Raw genomic sequence first — 20,847 nt, 5'->3', positions numbered from 1 at the left:
TGCTGGCTAGCTGCCTCCTCATAGCTAGAAGGCTCAGAGTCAAGGATGCTGGTAACCATCGCCATATAACTACAAAACCTCTCAGGTGGTCTACTCTCTCTAACCGGCCTCTTCGGCTCAGCAACAGATGTGGCATCTCTCAAGGTGTCCTGAAGCCACTTGGGCTTCCTCTTCCCTGAGCATGCTTCTCCCATAGGAGAATGAAACTCCTCCTCCTCATCACCATCAGTAGCCTGAACTCCTGACTGTTTGTCTGCTGTCCTCCTGCCTGCACCTGAACCTGTAGAAGCTGAGGTACCGTGTGAACTGTCCATCAGTGGACTCCCTAGTGAACTGCTCTGTGAAATGCTCTGCATGCTGCCCGGAGCACCACCCCTTTGGCTCGGCGAGCCACTGCTCACTGATGGACTTGACATCCTCATAGATGTACCTCCGGATCCTCCTGATCCCTGCCCACTGGATCCCTGCGACTGACTCAACTGCTGCTGAGGGTCTGGCTGATCCAGATACTCTAACTCCCGTGACCTCCTAAAGGCCCTGTCCTCCTCGAACTTCACATCCCGTCTGACAACAACTCTCCTCTGTGCAGGAATGTAAATCCGAAAGGCCTTTGAGGTCTCACTGTAGCCCACAAAGATACCCTTCTCTGCGGTGGGCTCTAGTTTGGTCCTCTTCTCCTTGGGTATATAGGAGTATGTAATGCATCCAAAGATATGAAGATGACCAAGATCAGGCTTCTTCCCAGAGAAAGCCTCCTCCGGAGTCATGTGCCCCAAGGCATGATGCGGACTCCTGTTCTGCAAGTAAACAACTGTGTTGCAGGCCTCTGCCCACAAGAACAATGGCAACCCCTGATCATGTAACATGGCTTTGGCAGCCCCTATGATGGATCTGTGCTTCTTCTCCGCAACCCCGTTCTGCTGGGGGTTGTAAGGAACAGTGAACTCCCTCCTAATGCCTGCCTCCGCACAATAGTCAACAAACTCTCCAAGGGTGTACTCTCCTCCATTGTCCGACCTCAGGGACTTGATCTTCCGATCTGTCAGTGTCTCCACAAGAGCTCTAAACTCCTGAAACCGCTTGAAGACCTCACTCTTGGTCTTCAAGAAATAAATCCAGGTCCTCCTGGAGTGATCATCAATGAATACAACATAGTACTCATATCCACTCAAGGAAACATGAGACATCCGACCGCTCACATCGGAATGAATCAAATCAAGTATCCCCGTCACTCTGCTGTCACTGCTGGGAAAAGGGGATTTGGCAAACTTGCCCATCGCACAACCTCTGCAAGTGTCAAAGTGATCAGTACTGAAATCTGGCACAACTGTAGTGATCTCCCGCAATGTCCTCAAGGCTCCATGATACATATGTCCCATCCTGCGGTGCCAAATCTCACACAGCTCAGAACTGCTAGCTCTGCTGTTGGTACTACTGCTCAATGCCAAAAGGGGCTGGAATGCAAACTTGTACACCTTTGCATGGCGTACACCTATCACTCTAGCTGAATCAGCTGGAGTGCCCCTGGGATACATCAACACCTGTCCTCCCCTGAACAGTACCTCATATCCTATCCTCCAAAGCTGAGACGGATATGAGGTTCTTCCTCATCCCTGGCACATAAAGAACCTCTGACACCTTCAAGGGAGGTTTGGACTCCCTCTGAAATGTCACTGTCCCCACCCCGACTGCTCTAACAACTCTGTCATCACCGAGTACTACCTCAATATCAGTGCCACTCTCTGAAAGCTCTGAGAAGTACTCACGGACTCCTGTTATATGACGTGAAGCCCCACTGTCCACATACCAGATACCTGAAGATGCTCCACTAATCGAGGGAAAAGCATGCTCCCTCTGAACCTGTGTGGCAGGTGATCCTGCACTAGAGGACTCACATGTAGTGAACGCAAACTCCAGGTCAAAACGACCTGCAAAGTCCTCAATCTCTGTTGAAGCTGCCACGTCCTGGTTCTTCCCCTTCTTCTTCTTCTTCTCCGGACACACAACTGCATAGTGTCCCATCTTCTGACAATTCCAACACTTCACCTTGGAATAGTCCTTCTGTGTGTTCCCCTGTTTACCTTTACCTTTGCCTTTGCCCCCACCACCGCTTGTGGAAGCCTGCTTCTTCCCTTTGCCTTTCTTGCCTCCTGCCACCAGTGCTACGTCCTCATCCTGCTCAACTGGCTTGGCTGCCCCAAGCTGTCCTTTCCTGATCTCTGTCTGAATGCAATCATCCCAAAACCTCTCCCATGTGGGAAGGGTCTCACGTGCACAAACCCCATCAACAAAGTTCAACCATGAACGGGGGAGGCCATTCACTGCAATCCGCACCAACTCAGTGGGTGGAATGGCCTCTCCAATTGCTGCCAACTCATCTCTCACATTGGTAATCTTTGTGAGATATCCAGCTGCACTATCATTACCCATCTTAATGTTCTTCAGCTTCTCCTTCAGGACCATTTTTCGGTTCTCATTGGTACTCTGGTAGAGATTGGACAATGCTGTCCACATCTCATGGGCATTGCTCTTTCCTCTCACATGAGGAATGCAATGGTCTTTGATTCCGTCTAGAATCAGCCTCTTACCCTTGTTGTTCTTTCTATTATAAGCTGTCAACTGAGTTGTATCAGTAGGCACAACAACAGGGTGCTGTGCTGTATGCACCATGATATCCCAGACTTCTGCCTCCTCAAAGATACTCTGCATTCTCTCCTTCCAAACGCTGTAATTTGTATGCCCATCCAACCTATCCTCCACCCTCAATCCCAATGACATCCTGCTGTCCTAAAACTGAAAAATAGCACTGCTGTGGTAAAGATAAAACTGCTGTTTATAAAAAAATCAGCTTGCTGGAATTTTCTGAGTGAAAAATCAACAACTGTAATTTTTTTTCTTTTGCTGTCCCAAATTGCCTTTCAGCACTCAAGCTCTGATACCATGTAGAAATTTCTCATTTCCTACCCCGGTTTTCAGTTTCTCCTTATTTCTCCCATACAGTTAAATGCCCTTTCCCATAACCATACATTTAACAAGCCGAAAAAAATAAATTTGCTGAAAACACAAATTCTGGAAATTTTACAGAATGCTGGAAATTGCAGAAATAAAAATCAGCAGTAATAAACAGCCATTAAAACACATTTAAACACTGAGATTTTTGGTCAACTTGACCCTGGAAAAACCCCCTACAACTCTTGGGGAAAACCAGTTTGAGAGCTCTTCTTTATTTCTGGAAAATGCCTTTTTACAGTGAGAGAAATGTTCAGCAAAAAATCAACAAACAGACTTTTACAACTTATCTCAGCCTTGCTGATACACCACTGCTGATACTCCGCAGCTGTTGCTGTTACACCGCGGCTGTTGCTGTTACACCGCTGCTGTTGCTGTTACACCGCGGCTGTTGCTGTTACACCGCGGCTGTTGCTGTTACACCGCTTTCAGCTGCTGAAACTCCGCTCTCAGCTGCTGAAACTCCACTCTGCTGAAACTCCGCTTTCAGCTGCTGAAACTCCGCTTTCAGCTGTCCAGAAATCTCCCTTGCTCTCTTGCTCTCCTTCTCTCAATCTGCTCATGAAAGAATGAATGATCTTTTTCCTCCTTTTCCTCCCTTAACCCAACCCTAAGTGACTTTTGGGTGATCCCTAAATCCAATGGCTGAAATAGATTTAGATCAATGGCTGAGATTAAATGCTCATTTAAATCTCACTTTCTATTTTTTAATTCACCCCACTTTAATAAAGACCCACTTAGTCATTTATTTCCAAAGTCACTTTTCCTTTCTAATTTTTCATTGACTTTATAAAAGTCACTTTAAAATTAGACTTAGTAACTTTATCACTTAAAGTCACTTTTAAATTAGATTTAACTTTATAAAAATTATAAAGTTACTTTAGGAGAAAAATTAAATTCTTTTGGACACTTTTCCCTAGGCCAAAGATCAAAGCCTAAGGGAACCACCTGTCCTCCGGTACCAAATTTCAACATCAACATTATCAAGAAGGCATCAAGTTGAAGTTATCATCATCAAAGGAGCATCTTCACTTGACAAGTAAGTATTTTATATTTTATGTCTCAATCTACAATGACTTCTTTCTGCAAGGAGAACAACATACTTGTTGGGTCGTCAAATTACCTTGCATGGAAGAAGAGAATCGATTTGATCCTCATAGAAAATGAAGTTAGCGAATATGTCACAGGATCAATCACCAAACCTCCTCAAGAGCAATCTCAAGCACTATCAAAGTACATGAAAGGAGAGATAAGGGCTCAAAGGATCCTCATTGAGTTAGTCAAGGATTCTCTCATTCCTTATATAGCAAAGTTGAAAACAACAAAAGAAATCTATGAAAAGCGGTAGAATTGTTCTTTGTAAGCACTGCAGGAGAAATTATATCATTAAGAACCAAACTATATACGACAAAGGTATCAAAGGAAGAAGTGGTAGCCTCATACCTTATGAGGGTATCTCAAATAAGAGATCAACTACAAGAGCTAGGAGTAATAATGTCTGATCAAGAGACAACTACCATTGTGCTTAATGCACTACCTGATGTGTTGTCACTCACTGCTAAATATGCTTGCAACTATGAAAAGAGTGCAAAAGAGCAGTGATGTTGAAGCCATTTCCCAAGCCACAAAAGCTATCATAGCTTAATAGGACCCTCTCCACTGCATAGTGCTCTGGAAGAGCTTTCCAACGATATATGGAAGTCCAAAAAGGGATTTCTGGAGCATAAGATATGGCCTGTTGAAGTTACCCATGGAAAGGCAGAAGACAAGGAGAAGAGACTTAAAGAAAATCGCAAATAGGAGGTCCGGGAGCTAATCTCATTGCATATCAGCCGTCCTGTATCCCGCATCCTTCATATTGGCCATCTAGTGATCTCGTAGTCCCGCGACCCCGTAGTCCCACGACTTCACAGTAAATCCCGCATATCGGCGATCGACGTGGTGACGGGGTTCTAACTTTAAAAACCTTGCGGTATTGCCAATTTGCAATACAATGTTAAATCGCCGGGGAGGGGCCGATTCTATTTAACAAAGGATTTCATGAAAAAAACCAAGGCTAGGCGGACCCTTTCTCTCTCCTCCACGTGGTAGTACGGAAGGTGATGTGGCCATATGGGGGACACATGTCACTCAGTTTCGGCATTTTCAGGGGTCCTATAGGAGCATTTCTGGGTGACACGTGTCACCACTTACAGAGTGACACGTGGCAATGACGACGTCACCCCGCAGATTGGCGATTAGCGATCACACAGGTAGGGCCCTCCTGCACCTCGGTCTATCGTGGCCTGCGATTGCGATATGTGGGAAATTCCCCCTGGACGCTGTATATTATGTGATCTGGCTTATAAAGCTCCCGCGTCTGAACAGTCGGCCAGCGCTGAGAAAGAAGGCAAAAGGTCCCCCTCTCTGTGGTTGCGATTGCGATATCTTTGGTGATCCCGATCCCGTAGATCGATGATCGCAAGGGTAAAGGGAAGCGCCAGAGGCAAAACACTATAACCTGCCGGGATGCGGGATTTTGCGCTACAAAGGAAACATGGCCCTAGACACAGGCTTGAAGGCCTTAGCGCTCGAGGACTCAACACTTGGTTGCAGCCCCTGGTCATATGAAGGAAATAGTAGAAAGGGGGCTATACCAAAAGGGGCCTAAGGGGAAATCAAAATGTCCCTGTTTCGTGATATGTCAGTGATAAAGGCCCGCCCCGAAAGACTTCTTGCTACATCGTAAACGCATCCCAAGGCAGACCAGGAGCATGATACAAAGCTTTGAAAGATGGATGGGTCGACAACTCCAACATTGAATAAGAGTATGGTACAGTGGTGTACCAGTATGGGGGGCTCGAGAGCTCTTAATATTTTAGCATGGGTCTCCACTCGACTTCAGAGAAAGAACTAATCACAGTTAAGGCAGAATGGACGGAAATTTGTTGAACAGCAGAATGGACACTTCCTCCATCATCCTCCAGTTTTCTTTTTAGTTCTGCAATTTCCATTTATTTCCAAGAAGGGATCGAATCCCAATTGTAATCGTTTTGGGCAATAGCACCTTACATAGGCTGAGACAGCTAGTCTAGCAGGACAACTGGAGCTCTGGCTAAGATATTTTGTAAATTGTAATTCTGGCTCCCCCTCTTCTTATAAAAAGAGGGAAGCAACACTTTAACATGGGTTGGTTGGTTGGTTCCAAAATTTCTCATCTGCAAGGTCTGAATTCTGAGAGGCCATTTTGGTTCAATTTGTTTTTTATGGGGGCTTCACTGGTATCGTGCTGAATGTATGGACTGATTATTTGGACCCTTTAAGATAAATGACATTTCCCTCTTGATTCCAAGCATGATTAATGTGGAGCATGCTCCCCTCGATAATCTCATCTCATAAATGTTTTTCCTCATTTGAAATAGTATAATGAATGCAGTTGGTTCCTCTCTAATCTATGGATTTATCTTAGCTGCTCAATAGAAGAGAGTACCTATGTTATCACAGACCTACATGTGTTATTCACTAGCATTGCAGTACCTGTAAAATTACAGATTTACTTGTGTATTTGATTAACCTGTAGGACCTGGGTTAGCTCGGATCTACGTTAGCTTTTGGCAGAGAATGATACCCATGTCATGTTTGGTCTGAAACCTTCTTTTGCACCTCGCTGTTTCTATCACTCCACCTCCTCCCTCTTCCATATTTCTATTGGAAAATCTTTGCTTAGGATTCTGTGTTGTTTACAGCCCTATACATCGAATTCCATATTTCTGCTGGAACATTGTTGCTTAGGATTCTGTTTGTTACAGCCCTATGCATCTATTTCCCTCCTTCCTTTCCTCCTCTCCACCATTTCTACAACTTCATTTTTAAGTTGTCTCATTGTTGTGTGTTGGCCGCCAGAAGAAGAGGCCATTTCTCTTTGAGATTGCCCCAATATACCCCCAGCATTTAGATCCATGTGTTGGCTTGAAACTATCTCAGTGAAAGCTTATTGAACCAAGCCCATCCTATTACCTTTTGACGTGACAATTGGAGTGCGAAAAACCCCTCACAGATTATCTCTTAAGCACTGATATGAAAATGGGGCACTTAGGCTCCTTGTCTAACTTACAAGGACCTCTCCCACTTCCAAAGCTTAAATGTTCCCAAGTCTTATTGATTAACCAATGCGGAATTGATAATATGCTTGAAAATAAAGGTGTATGCTTGTGTTTGGTTTTAAACTGTTTATGTGCTGTGAATTGATTTGCTTAAACTGATATAAGGCATATAACAGTGAAACAATGCAGCCAACAACAAACACACATAAGACAACAATTTAATATGGAGTTCACCCAAAACTCCTGGGCTACATCTCCTTGAGCTCTAGTCAACTCAACTAAGCTCTCTGGGATTATGGTCTAAGTTCTTTTTACAAGCTTTTGGCTCAACTCCACTGTTTTACACAGAAACAATGGGTTTAGACACCATTTTATCCCTGGGTCTGAAGCTCTCGGCTTTCTGGCTCTAGCTCTTGCTCTGGCTTTGACTTTGGCTTTGGCTTCTTTGGCTCTGGTTTTGGCTTTGGCTTTGGCTCTTCGGCTTTGGCTTCTTTGGCTCTGACTTTGGCTTTCTGCAACCTTCAGCTCTCTGGCTTTTCACTTGATCTCCAAGTGACCCCAAAGGCTCCCTCGGCTGCTCTGTGCAGTAGCTTTTCGCTCTCTGCTCTCTCGGCTCTGCAACTGCTTTCAGCATTCAGCTTGCTGCTCAATTGAGCTCTCTGGGCTCCTTTGAGGCATTTTCCCAGCTTTTCGGCTTCCCCAGCCGTTTCCCTGCGTTCAATCATTCCCTTGCGGCTCTGTGGCTTCTTTGCGCTGTTTGTTTGACTGGCCATCTGGCTCTGCGGCTCTGTGGCTTTCAAATGCCTCATCGTTTGCCAAAACACTTGCTTGTAGCTTGGAATGATGATTAGGAGCTATTATAGAAGGAATCGAGGCCGTTTCATAGGCAAAAACCCAAAAATGGTGGTTCTCTATTTACACAGAGAAATACACAAATACACAGGAAAATCCGCCCAAACCACTGTTTATCGGACTTCAAATATTATGAATTTCGCCCTATATTCCCTTTGGGTTTGTCTTTGGGCGTGATTGCAAATGATTGTTGATCAACGATTATTATTGATTTCGGGTGGCTAATGCGCACGAAGATTACTTGCCTGAAAAGGGTGGTTTTCTCTCTCCGGCACCTAGCCATGTGGCAGCCAATGTATGGGCTCGGGCGGAGCCTGGCCAAAACCACTTACTGCCTACGGCCTGCCCGAAATTCTGCTCGTTTCGTGGTTTCCCTTTGTATTTGAAAAATATATTAAAACACTGAAAACATCACAAAATGGCTTTATGGCGGACTTGAAATGTTATGCAACTGCATTTACAAACCCTTTCGGGTTCGGTTTCATCGCTTATCGCATCGCATATGTGTTTTGGGTAAAATCCCAAATACACGGGAAATACGTGAAAATCCGAATTCTCGGACCTGAAATTTTATACAATCGGGCTTTGAAAACTTATCGGGTCCGGCCTTTTTATCGGCATCGGGGGTCGTCAATCGCCGATCGTGGATTTCGGCGATCGCAATGTCGCTCAGCCCGGGGTTTTGTGCATCGCCGATGCTGATTTGCCGATCCGATCATCGGCGATCGACATATCGCATGATCGCAATTTCCAGATCTAGGGTCCTGATATCGCATATGTGTTTGCCTCCGATCTGATACATCGGATTGGTGGATCGGAGTTTCTCCCGCCTCCGCTTAAGTTCGGCCCTTTGCCTTTTTTCGATGCGATTTCCCTTTATAAGGGTTTTTGCCAATTTTAGGGGATTTTGCCTCTTTTTCCAAAGAAATAGAGCATCTTCTTTCTGCGATAACTTTTGCATCCTAAGTCCATTTTGGCCTATTCAAGTTGCAGTAGATTTAGAAGGAAAAGATCTCTGCAATGGGGCTATGTTCAGGAATTTCCTTGGACTTTCATTTTCCTCTGTGAGGAACACTTAGACTTAGGAGTCTATCCAAAATCCATTTTGGATCACGCCTTCCCACTAAAAGAACTTTTGGTCTCCAAAAGACTGATATACTGATCTGAACAGTACTTGAGAGTAACAACACCCTCTTCTTTCAGCTTCCACACACTTGCCTTGCATAGTGCCTTTGAACCAAAGTCTCTGACCACTTCCCTTCCTAGATGGGCTAGAAGAACTGTCTTCCTCCTTGCCTTCCCGCAGAACTTTTGCTAAAATGGTCATAGAAGGTGGTTTGAACATCTTTGCCTTGATCATTGATCCAAGGTGGCTCAAACAAATGTGAAGTTCATTTGCTCCACAGGACTTTCATTTGTATCTGTTTGAAAAGCTGTCAACAACAACAAAAATACAGACAACAACTGGATGGCCTAAACTCATGCTTCAACAAAAGAAACAGATTTCACCTCTGGTGAACACCTCCATGTCTTACATCTGCATACAAATGATGGACTAGATAACAAGCTTACAAAACATGCCTTTAAAACAAATGACCCTTCAAGTCAAGCATGTAGAAAAAGACCATTAAGACTCTTTTCAAAAAATGAAACACTTCATCATTATCTCCATCTTGGAGACCAAATTAACTTCTCCCAAGTCAACATGCAATCACATGCATGTCAAAGCAATCAACCCTGCAAGTTAATTACACATACATGTTCAAAAACAAGGAATTCATGAACATCCCTGTGTTCATGCATCTCCTGCTCATGCATGCATTTCATACTTCAACTTTCAATTAAGCACACTGTAATTTCGAAGCTGAAATGAACTATAATGTAGATGCATCAATAGACATGCAATCTTAATCGGATAAGAACTCTAACCATTCTTTACCAATCCTTTTCAAAGGTACTACCTTTGTCTGCACATCATCATCATAATGTGAATCATCCTGAGACACATCATTCATGGAATCTTCCTTTCCATTTCTGCCATCTTCTCTTTCCACTTTCTTCAACTTTGGTGGAAGCATTGTTGGATTCAAAGTCCAACATTTTGCGGCAAGATGTCCTTGCTTATAGTAGTAAGTGCACTGCATGGGCATCCTCTTGACAACATAATTTGCCTTGTCCAATGGACCCATGGCTTCTTGCTTCTTTTCCTTCTTCTACTTCCTATATGTGGCCATTCTCTTCCAACATCTAGAAACATTATGGTTATCCAAACCACAAAAGGAACAAACAATTATTTCCCCATCTCTATGTGGAAATTTATCATGCTTTGCAAAATCAAAAGGAATAGGTTTAGAACCAGATTTATACCTTTCTCTTTCACCTTTATTGCCTTCATGAGGAGGTGAAGCAAATGAAGAAGTGGCTCCCTTTGGAACACCATCAATCTCTTCAAGGCTGTTGGAGTCTCCCCAACTCTTTGGTTCAAGTGTGTGCTTCTGAACACCTGCATCTTGCAAATGATGTTTCAAGCTATTGCATTCCTCCTGAATACAATCTTCACACTCTGCAATGCAACTCCTTCTTGGAGCTGTTTCAATGGCCTTCATGGCAGCTTTGGAACTTTCTCCATAAGCTTGTCCATAGCCAAGACCCAAATACTTAGGCCTCTCCTCAATCATTATTGGCTCAACAATACCTTGTGCATGTCTACCCAAGCCTTTTCCTTCATACCCCATCTTGGACATTAGCTCGGAACCTATGCCTTTGGTATGCTTTTCAAAAGAACCAATATAAGCATTCTTAGAGGAATCTGGAGACAAACTGGAATGGTTTACCTCTTCTTCAAGCTGATACTTGACTAAGGCTTCTTGGGCAACAAAGAGTTGTGTCTCCAACTCATGCATCCTTCTCAGGTTCGTATTTGCAATATGAAGTTGCCTCTCCATTTCCTGCAATTTATCAGAAAGCAACTGCTTCTCTTCCTTCATGGAATTCAACTGCTCTCTAAGTATGCTGCTCTTCCTTCCATCCTCATACATTTCTCTCACCTTGTCCATCATGATGAACAAGTCTTGCTCCAAGTCTCCATCATAGAATCTTGTGATGAAGGAGGAATATGAGGATTCACTTGTAGAAGTTGTCATTATAGTATTATACCAATGAACAAAAGATCTTCAAACAAGATTAATAAAGAGCTTATTCAACAACCTTTTGCAACAAACCTCTTGTGGTCCAAGACTTGCTTTGAGGTCCTTTGGGATAGAAGAATGCCTTCACCCCTTCTTCCTTCTTGCCCTTCCTGGATTGAGCTATCAATAGCTTTCCCTTCACCCCTACAAACTTAAACAATAGTAAGTCTGCAACAAGCATACAATCAGCCTCTGACTGTTTAAACACCTTTCAGACAAGCAATCTTTGCTCTGTGAATCAAGCATTCTGATATAACCTTCTTGAAGGTGTGGTTAAACAATCTCAAGTATACCGCCTGATATGAAAATGGGGCACTTAGGCTCCTTGTCTAACTTACAAGGACCTCGCCCACTTCCAAAGCTTAAATGTTCACAAGTCTTATTGATTGTCCAATGCAGAATTGATAATATGCTTGAAAATAAAGGTGTATGCTTGTGTTTGGTTTTAAACTGTTTATGTGCTGTGAATTGATTTGCCTAAACTGATATAAGGCATATAACAGTGAAACAATGCAACCAACAACAAACACGCATAAGACAACAATTTAATATGGAGTTCACCCAAAACTCCTGGGCTACATCTCCTTGAGCTCTAGTCAACTCAACTAGGCTCGTTGGGATTATGGTCTAAGTTCTTTTTACAAGCTCTTGGCTCAACTCCACTGTTTTGCATAGAAACAATGGGTTTAGACACCATTTTATCCCTGGCTTTGAAGCTCTCGACTTTCTGGCTCTAGCTCTCGCTCTAGCTCTTACTCTGGCTCTCGGCTCTGGCTCTTGGCTCTGGCTCTGGCTTTGGCTCTCGCTCTTCGGCTTTGGCTTTTTTGGCTCTGGTTTTGGCTCTTTGGCTTTGGCTTTTTTGGCTCTGTCTTTGGCTTTCTGCAACCTTCAGCTCTCTAGCTTTTCACTTGATCTCCAAGTGACCCCAAAGGCTCCCTCGGCTGCTCTGCGTAGTAGCTTTTCACTCTCTCTGCTCTCTCGGCTCTGCAACTGCTTTCAACATTCAGCTTGCTACTCAATTGAGCTCTTTGGGCTCCTTTGAGGCATTTTCTCGGCTTTTCAGCTTCCCCAGCCGTTTCCCTGCGTTCAATCATTCCCTTGTGGCTTTGTGGCTTCTCTGCGTTGTCTGTTCGACTGGCCATCTGGCTCTGCGGCTCTGTGGCTTTCAAATGCCTCATCGTCTGCCAAAACGCCTGCTTGTAGCTTGGAATGATGATTAGGAGCTGTTACAGAAGGAATCGGGGCCGTTTCATAGGCAAAAGCCCAAAAATGGTCGTTCTCTATTTACAGAGAGAAATACACAAATACACAGGAAAATCTGCCCAAACCACTGTTTATCAGACTTCCGCCCTATATTCCCTTCGGGTCTATCTTTTGGCGTGATCGCAAGTGATTGTTGATCAACGATTATTATTGATTTCGGGTGGCTAACGCGCACGGAGATTCCCTGCTCGAAAAGGGTGCTTTTCTCTCTCCGGCACCTAGCCATGTGGCAGCCAGTGTATGGGTTCGGGCGGAGCCCGGCCAAAACCACTTACCGCCTATAGCCCGTCCGAAATCCCGCTCGTTTCGTGGTTTCCCTTTGTATTTGAAAAATATATTAAAACATTGAAAACATTGAAAACATCGCAAAATGGCTTTATGGCGGACTTGAAATGTTATGCAACTGCCTTTTCAAACCCTTTCGGGTCTGGTTTCATCGCTTATCGCATCGCATATGTGTTTTGGGTAAATCCCAAATACCCGGGAAATATGTGGAAATCCGAATTCCCGGACCTGAAATTTTATACAATCGGGCTTTGAAAACTTATCGGGTCCGACCTTATCGCAATGTCACTCGGCCCGAGGTTCTATGCATCGCCGATGCCGATTCGCCGATCCGATCATCGGCGATCGGTGTATCGCATGATCGCAATCGCCAGATCCAGGGTCCCGATATCTCATGTGTCTGCCTCCGATCCGATTCATCGGATCAGCAGATCGGAGTTTCTCCCGCCTCCGCTTAAGTCCGATCCTTTGTCTTTTTCCGATGCAATTTCCCTTTATAAGGGTTTTTGCCAATTTTAGGGGATTTTGCCTTTTTTTCCAAAGAAATAGAGCATCTTCTTTCTGCGATAACTTCTGCATCCTAAGTCCATTTTGCATTCAAGTTGCAGTAGATTCAGAAGGAAAAGATCTCTGCAATGGGCCTATGTCCAAGAACTTCCTTGGACTTTCATTTTCGTCTGTGAGGAACACTTAGACTTAGGAGTCTATCCAAAATCCATTTTGGATCAAGCACTCCTCTCTTTAAGATGTCTTAGGCACTGGTCTACAATCAGCCCAGAGGCTGTCTCTAGGAGGCTTTCTATCTCCCCTGTAGCACTTGTGCTGCTGGTGCGATTTTAGGCGACAGCATGATGAATGGGGCAACTTTATATCGAGCATCTATGGGAAGAAGGAAACTACATCATTCAATGATCTATGGTCATTATGCAAGATTGAAACAAGATTAATGGCGAAGAATGACGTTGGAGCAACTGAGCAAACACAAGCATATGCTACTATTGCAAGGAGGAAAGGAAAATTTGGGATGTTTGAGTCTCGAAAGAAGTTTCAAAAGAAAATTGATATGCTTAAAATTCAATGCTATGAATGTAATGAATATGGGCATTTCAAAAGGAATTGTCCTAAACTCAAGAAGGACAACACAAAGAGAAAAGAAAGAAGTGAAACCCATGTTAGCAAAGAAGTAGCAGAACTTGAAAAGAAGAGAAAGGAGGAAGTGCAAGACCTCTACTATGACTAAGGAAACGTCATATACTTAGTTCTTTTTAGTTTGTAGAAGATAGCTGTTATGATAGAAAACATCACAACTATGATAGGATGCATTATAGCAAAGATTGAGATAACATCTTCACTGGAAGCATAAAAAGACAACTGAAGTGAGCAGTTTATATGGTTGGAGAAAGTCATCTAGCAAAACAGGAAGATAAATTTTTTCTCACTTCATCATCATCAAAAAGAAGCATTTGCAAAATTTGTTGATTTTTGTAGCTTGGGAGGTACTTCAAGCTTTGAGGATCAAGGGTTTGGAGGAAGGAGCTCCGTAAATGGCCTTGTGGGCTTGAAACCCAATCTTGGGGTTTTGCACCCATCTATGTTGGGGACAAAATGATGGAGAGATTTCGATGTGTGATGGATGAGGATGATAGTACTTGTCGATATGAATCCGACGCATCAGAAATCATTCGATTCCGAGTTGTGGTTGAAGAGAAATGAATTTTTGAAGTTAATATGGGTAAATTTGTCTAGTTGGGTAGGTTGTCTTGAGGTTAAAGTAGTGCCCAAAGAAAAATTTGTTGGAGCCACTTGATGCCTATAAATATAGGTCAAGTGTGAGGCATTTAGACACATCCAAGAAGCATCTTTCATAGTCTACACATTAAGAAAGACAACGAGAGTGCAGGAACATGCGAGTGCAGGAACGCGACTACAGGAAAGCGTGAGTGTAGGAATGCACGAGTGCAGGGAGCGCGAGTGAGGGCTTAGTATGTAGCAGATTGCACCAGAGCGACGCAGAAGCTGAGCAAGGCTCAATATGTATTATATTGATATGTTAAGGTTGAATTGATGCTAGTGGATGGTGTCCTAACAGAGGACAATTTGGAAGTCTGTTAGCAGCCAAGATGAAGGGTTTCCTAAGTGGTTGGACGCCCTAACTAGGAGCAGATGCTGCAAGAAGGATTGGTAACTCGTGGTCTGTTGGAGGGCAACATGGGATCGAGAGTTGTTTCTTGGTATAGTAGGAAGCAGAAGTTCGTGTCACTGAGTTCCGTGTCACTGAGTTCAGTCGAGGCAAAGTACATAGTAATGAACATGGCTACATACGAGGCCATTTGGCTTCAAAAGTCGTTGGTAGTCTTGTTTGGCAAGAGGATAGAGATTATAGTAATAGAATGCGACAATTAGAGTTGCATCAAGTTGTCATAAATCTGGTGTTTCACGACAGGTCCAAGCATATAGACATTAGGTACCACTTCATCAGGGATTATGTGCAGTGCAGGATTGTCTAGCTACAATATATACCTACAGATGAGTAGGTAGCAGATATTCTGACGAAGGCTTTGGGGAAGGCAAGGTTCATCTTTTTCAGAGACAAGTTGGGTGTTATGCAGAACACCTTCCTCGCTAAGAGGGAATGTTAGTTTATGTAGTTTGGATAGGTGTTGTAGTTGCAAATTGTGTCCATGAGGCCAGGGAACACATTTTCTCCAATACCTAGAAAAGATATCGTGAGAAAAGGCCATGATTATATTTAATTAAGTAGTTAATTAATTTTCTAAGTTTAGCTTAGGGAAATAAGCTTAATTAATCAATATTAATTGGGGTAAATCGATTTTCCTCTAGAGACTTCCGGAAAAGTCATGAGAAGGGGTCAAGATGATCTTAGCCATCGATTGTGATTATATCATGGCCGTTGATTCATCAACAAGAGATTATAAGAGGAAATCGATGGGCATTTGGAGAGCACATCGAGACACAGAGTTGTAATAATAGCAAGCGTGTAGAGGCAACGTAGGGACATCAACAACAGGGGTTTTAGTAGAGCTTGCGGGGGAGATTCTTCACAGTGATTTCCAGGGAAGATTGTAGATCGATTTTTTTGCAGTGAGAGGCTGATTTTCCAATGGTGTTAGTTGCTCCAACAGGGGTTGCAAATTACCCTAGCAGGCAGTGCAAATTGCTTAGAGGGGGAGAAATTTCAAATTTTAGAGCAAGGAGAATTTGTAGGAGAGATTGATTTGCACAAGAGGATCTATGTGCCAGTGGAAGTTGAGATTTTCTAGTGGAGGCTGAGTTGATTTTCCCAGCCAGTACGAGTTGCCAGGAGGGCCAAGTTTATCTGCTAGGCTCCATATGTGAGCCAAAACGAGCTTCAGAGGGAGGCTAAATTTGTTTTGGTGGGCCGAATTGCCTCCAGAAGGTCAAGGAGACTTGAAGAAGTGATAAGAATAATTTCCGGAGGCTTGCCATCTTACAACAACTAGTTGTAATATTTTTTCCGAATAATTTTAATAATAAAACCCTCATCTACAGACTGGTTTTGCCATCGGGGTTTTTCTAGGGACATTTGTCCGAAAATACTGGTGTTCCTTATTTGTGTGTGCGCATAATTTTCTTAGTTCCCGTGATTATTTATATTTAGTGAAGTTGCAATTGTGTTTTATTTAGTGTTTGCCGCAATTATTTTGCAGTTGACAAAATATCTGAACAGAACAATAACCAGTAATTGCAACAATACTAAAAATTTCACAATGAAGGGGCTAGGTAATGCAGATCTGAGGCAGGGGGATGGATTCCAAAGAGTAAAAATTGGGACAACGTTTGGTGTGGAACATCGTGAGAGGGGTGACTGAAGGAAAATGGATGCAGTTAAGGAGTGTTGGGCGAGGGGGGAGGTTAGAAACACTCTGGGATGGCAAGGATTCCAGACAAAATTGAGATTCTCAAGAAAGGATACAGAGAACCACAATGCTGACAATCCAAAGATGGAACCACAGACATAATATAACACTGAAACCACCAAAATGGAAAGCCAGGAGTCTTACCCGCCACATGGTAGAACTGATAGCCAAGTTGAGCGCAATTAATGGGTTGACTCTGTTCGAATTCTCCAACTATGAAGGAGACCACTCTCATAAGCCTTGGCATGGTCTTGATAAAGGAGTTGGAGGCTCTTGGATTGTGTGATATTGCCAGAATCGATGGCAGCCATTATGCTGCAGATATGAGGTTGCTGAATGTTAAATAGTGTTGTTGTCCAATGCTTGGAGGTGGTGCCACTGAGCTGTGGAGATCCTTCTATCATACGTTCAGGTGCTGTCATGATTACAAGCATTCGGTGGCACTGTGGGAGTGAGTTGCATTACTCCAATCATAAATCTCTGGTATCATTCTTGTGTAAGATTTGCCCTCTGCCATTAACCAACATATCTTTGAGCCATGCTGCTGAGTACTTAACCTGTACCTTGCCGACTTTCTAGCATGATCGCTCCTGTCAGCTCTCACTTGTGAGGTGACTCATTCCTTGTTTATCTGCCATATGTCTGGCTTGCTGGGACGATTATTGGCATCATATTAATGAGGCAGAGAGGGAGGTGCCATTTTTGAACACCCACTGTGGGGATATTAACTAATATATTTCAATGTGAACTATATATTTTGACCCTAGTAAAATATTTCAATCCTCGAAAGGAAGAAGTCATTAAAGTAAAATAATTTAGTCACTTCTTAATAAGAGGGAAATGTGTAATTCAGAACCACTATAGATCCATCTTAACCATGGATTTATCAAGCACTAAAAGGAATTAAATCCCTTGATGTCTAAACCTTTTTTTCAAGTTTTGCATTCTAGAAAAAGGTTTGCATATCAAGAGATTTGATCCCTCTCGGTGCTTGGTAGATCTGTAGTTAGGATGGATCTATACTTGGTATAGATGAACTTACTATCTTAACTCTATATGAGAAGGCCGCCTTCAGTTTTCAATACAGACAATTGTTCTGGTAAGTCAAATAATGGGTTATATTTGAAGTTTGAACTGCAACTTGGTCAGGTATATAGTCAATAACTATCTTTATATGAACCACTATGATCCATCTTAACCACGGATTTATCAAGCACTAAAAGGAATTAAATCTCTTGATGTCTAAACCTTTTTTTCAAGTTTTGCATTCTAGAAAGAGGTTTGCATATCAAGAGATTTGATCTCTCTCGGTGCTTGGTAGATCTGTAGTTAGGATGGATCTATACTTGGTATAAATGAACTTACTATCTTAACTTTATATGAGAAGGCCGCCTTCAGTTTTCAATACAGACAGTTGTTCTGGTAAGTCAAATAATGGGTCATATTTGAAGTTTGAACTGCAACTTGGTCAAGTATATAGTCAATAACTATCTTTATATGAACCTAGCAGCTTAGCAGCTCATGTGAAGTTTGGTAATTTCTGTGGTGTATGTTGTTTAAGTAAGATATTTGATGTCTTTTGCAGTACGCACAGAAATAACTATGTAGTAAACCTTTTGAGAGGAGGACAGAGACACTAGTATTTATCATAAAACAACATGCCTGATAAGATCTTTTTTTTGTCTTCATTTTAACTGCCTTCTTTCTTTGCAATACTGATGCAATAATTGACTCTTCCCAACAATATCTTGTTTTGTTATCATTTTAACTGCCTCTTTTGTTTGCAATACTGATACAATATGTGACTCTTATGTTCTGTTTGAATTATCTACCCAATGCCTGGTTCTATTTCCAGTTTATTATTTTGACATCATTAATGGTCGTATCCTGTGAGTTCATTTTCTTTTCACATTAATAGATTTGAATATTGCCAATGATAGTTTCCTTCGTTTTTTGTCTAGCTTTGGCCATAATTTAAATATTTTTATATGCTATCCGGTTCAATATATTTCATTGTTTGAGTTTGACACACAAGGGTGACTTCTATATTCAGAAAAATAGACGTAAAATTAATGCTTGGATACTATAGAAAATAAGCTTCTCGTGGCCACTTGAATTTCAATTATCTATTTGCTAATAGGAAAAATATTTCTTTTATTATACTTTTTGTCACAATTGAATTTTAGAGGGGAGACTTTGAACTTTGACAAAGATGAAGTTTTATGCATCAAGTTTTTCTTTGTAGAAGTTAGGCTTTAATGCATCCTTAATTAACCAATTAACTATAATGACATTTTTACAGTCAAAGAGTTTTAAAGATTGCCAGGTTAATGCAGCCAGGTAACTGTGCCGTACTTTTATCTGAATATGGTAGAATCATACTGAAAGGGCTGTTATTTTAGTTTCTGTGCAAACCCTATTCTCAGCCTTCATAGTTTACTGGGATGTAGTTAGTAGGTCCACTAAATATATAAGCTAAAGTGTTGTTCATGAAAGGATTGGTAGTAGGATGACATTATGTTATCTGGAAACATTCTCTGAAGGACTGATAATAATGAATATCCTGGAGGTCAGCTTCATCTATAGGTTTTCTTTGACTGATAGGAATCAAATAATCTTTTCTAGCATGAATATGTCGTCCCTGTCATTAATTTTATTGTAGACCTTAACAGCACTCTGTCAAGAAATCATGCTTCCATATTGCTCTGATAAACAGTATCAGAGTAGGGGAGTATTTGGTCATGTATACGGCAGCAGGGGGATTCTGCGAGGATTTAAAATTCAAATATGATTCAACCTGGATTCTTCTGTTCAAAATCACAGACTGATCTGAAGTATTTGCATTTAAATTTAACTATTTGTGATTGCCTTCTTGCCTTTAGATCAGCTCATTCTTAGCTGTAGGTTGGATATCTAACTTTCTTGGCCTTATCCTTGTTGTTGAACATGATGAACAAATTAGTGTGTATAGAAAAGTCTTTACTGGCAAATTCTAGTCTAAAGCATACTTGGCCAAGCATTTCAGAGAACATCTTGAAGTTCAGGTGAAGTCCTGGATGTGATTGAGCAAAGTCATGAATGCATCCTTAAGCTTTCAGGATTGATTCATACTGCTAGGGAAGTATGAGCTAGAAGATTGGAAATAAATGTAGCATTTTGTAAATGTGATAAATTTGCATATGTTGTTGCAGATAGAAAATATCTTGAAAAATTCCAGACAATCAGATCAGCAGTCTTCTCCTTCAGCAGCAGAAGTCTCTAAAAGTTTGGCAGGAAGAATGACATTTTGAAAATTTTCATACCAAAAGAAATTTTAACAGCTGGATGGGACAAGAGAAGCTCCTCTCTCAGAACGATGCAAAAATTCTTAAAATGAACAAGGTGATCTATATTCTAGTGAAAAGGACATCCCAGTCGAGTGTACAGGCATCTGAAAGTTTTAGATTGGTTTTCCATGGCAGCAAAGGTCAATCCACAAATTAAATTGAACACGATAGCTTCCCATGCCAGTATTGCAATTTGAACTGAGAGGAGCTTGATAAAAATTGCAAAATTTTTGACGAGACAAGCACATATATGCAATTACTCACCTTTACATGCTACATTACATGTGAAATTGTTCTTGAGCATCTTGTTGTCTGTATTTTTTTTCCTCTTTTTTCCATATAACCATGCACATGAAATCCCTGAAGACTTCACCATTGTCAATGGGTGGAAACTAGGACAAACAGCTGGTGACTAAGTTCCCAGTACCCAACCCTGAGGGGGGATAAGCAGAGTCGAAACCATGACCTCCCCAACTTGGAAGTTGGAGGAGAGATCTCATGTTTGACTCATGACCTCTTGAGCTAATGCTTGGGGCTGGTTGTTATCTGTGTTTATACCAACAATGACTGGAGTCCATGGATCCTTAAGAGAGACCATAATAGGTTATGTAAAAGGGTTTGTGATCCTTTTGGTAAGGCTGCAGTAAATATGATATTGTAGGAGATTGGAAAGTGAATGTTTTAGCTTGAAAAATGTGCCCCATAAATGGGTTGAAATATTCTTAAAAGGATAAAGTATTGTATTAAGGTCAACTTGGATCAATTTTGCCAATTTTGCCTATCAGATGTGTCAAGTTCCTTTGATTATGGTAGGAGACCAATTTTGGCAGGTCAAATATATTCTTAAAATGATATAGTATTCTATTAAGGTCAACTTGGATCAATTTTGCCAATTTTTCCTATCAGATGTGTCAAGTTCCTTTGATTATGGTAGGAGACCAAC

The 20,847-nt window shown here is 42.0% G+C and overlaps 1 pseudogene across 1 annotated transcript in view; it reads left to right on the top strand.

The window, feature by feature from the left end:
- The window catches only part of LOC149209142 (lipid phosphate phosphatase gamma pseudogene), a 37,327-nt pseudogene extending 16,746 nt beyond the window's left edge, over window positions 1-20,581 (top strand). Inside the window, exon 2 of the transcript XR_016252833.1 lies at window positions 19,770-20,581. The product of XR_016252833.1 is annotated as a lipid phosphate phosphatase gamma pseudogene (transcript). The remainder of the gene's footprint in view (window positions 1-19,769) is intronic.
- Window positions 20,582-20,847: the final 266 nt, after the last annotated feature.

The sequence above is a fragment of the Pinus tabuliformis genome, chromosome 1_2 (genome assembly GCF_031772625.1).
Source record: "Pinus tabuliformis cultivar Carrire ecotype Pingquan chromosome 1_2, CPIR1, whole genome shotgun sequence".
Taxonomy (NCBI): Eukaryota; Viridiplantae; Streptophyta; class Pinopsida; order Pinales; family Pinaceae; genus Pinus; species Pinus tabuliformis.
The sequence above is the reverse complement of the archived record's forward strand: the minus strand, read 5'-3'. Positions and strand labels throughout refer to the sequence as shown.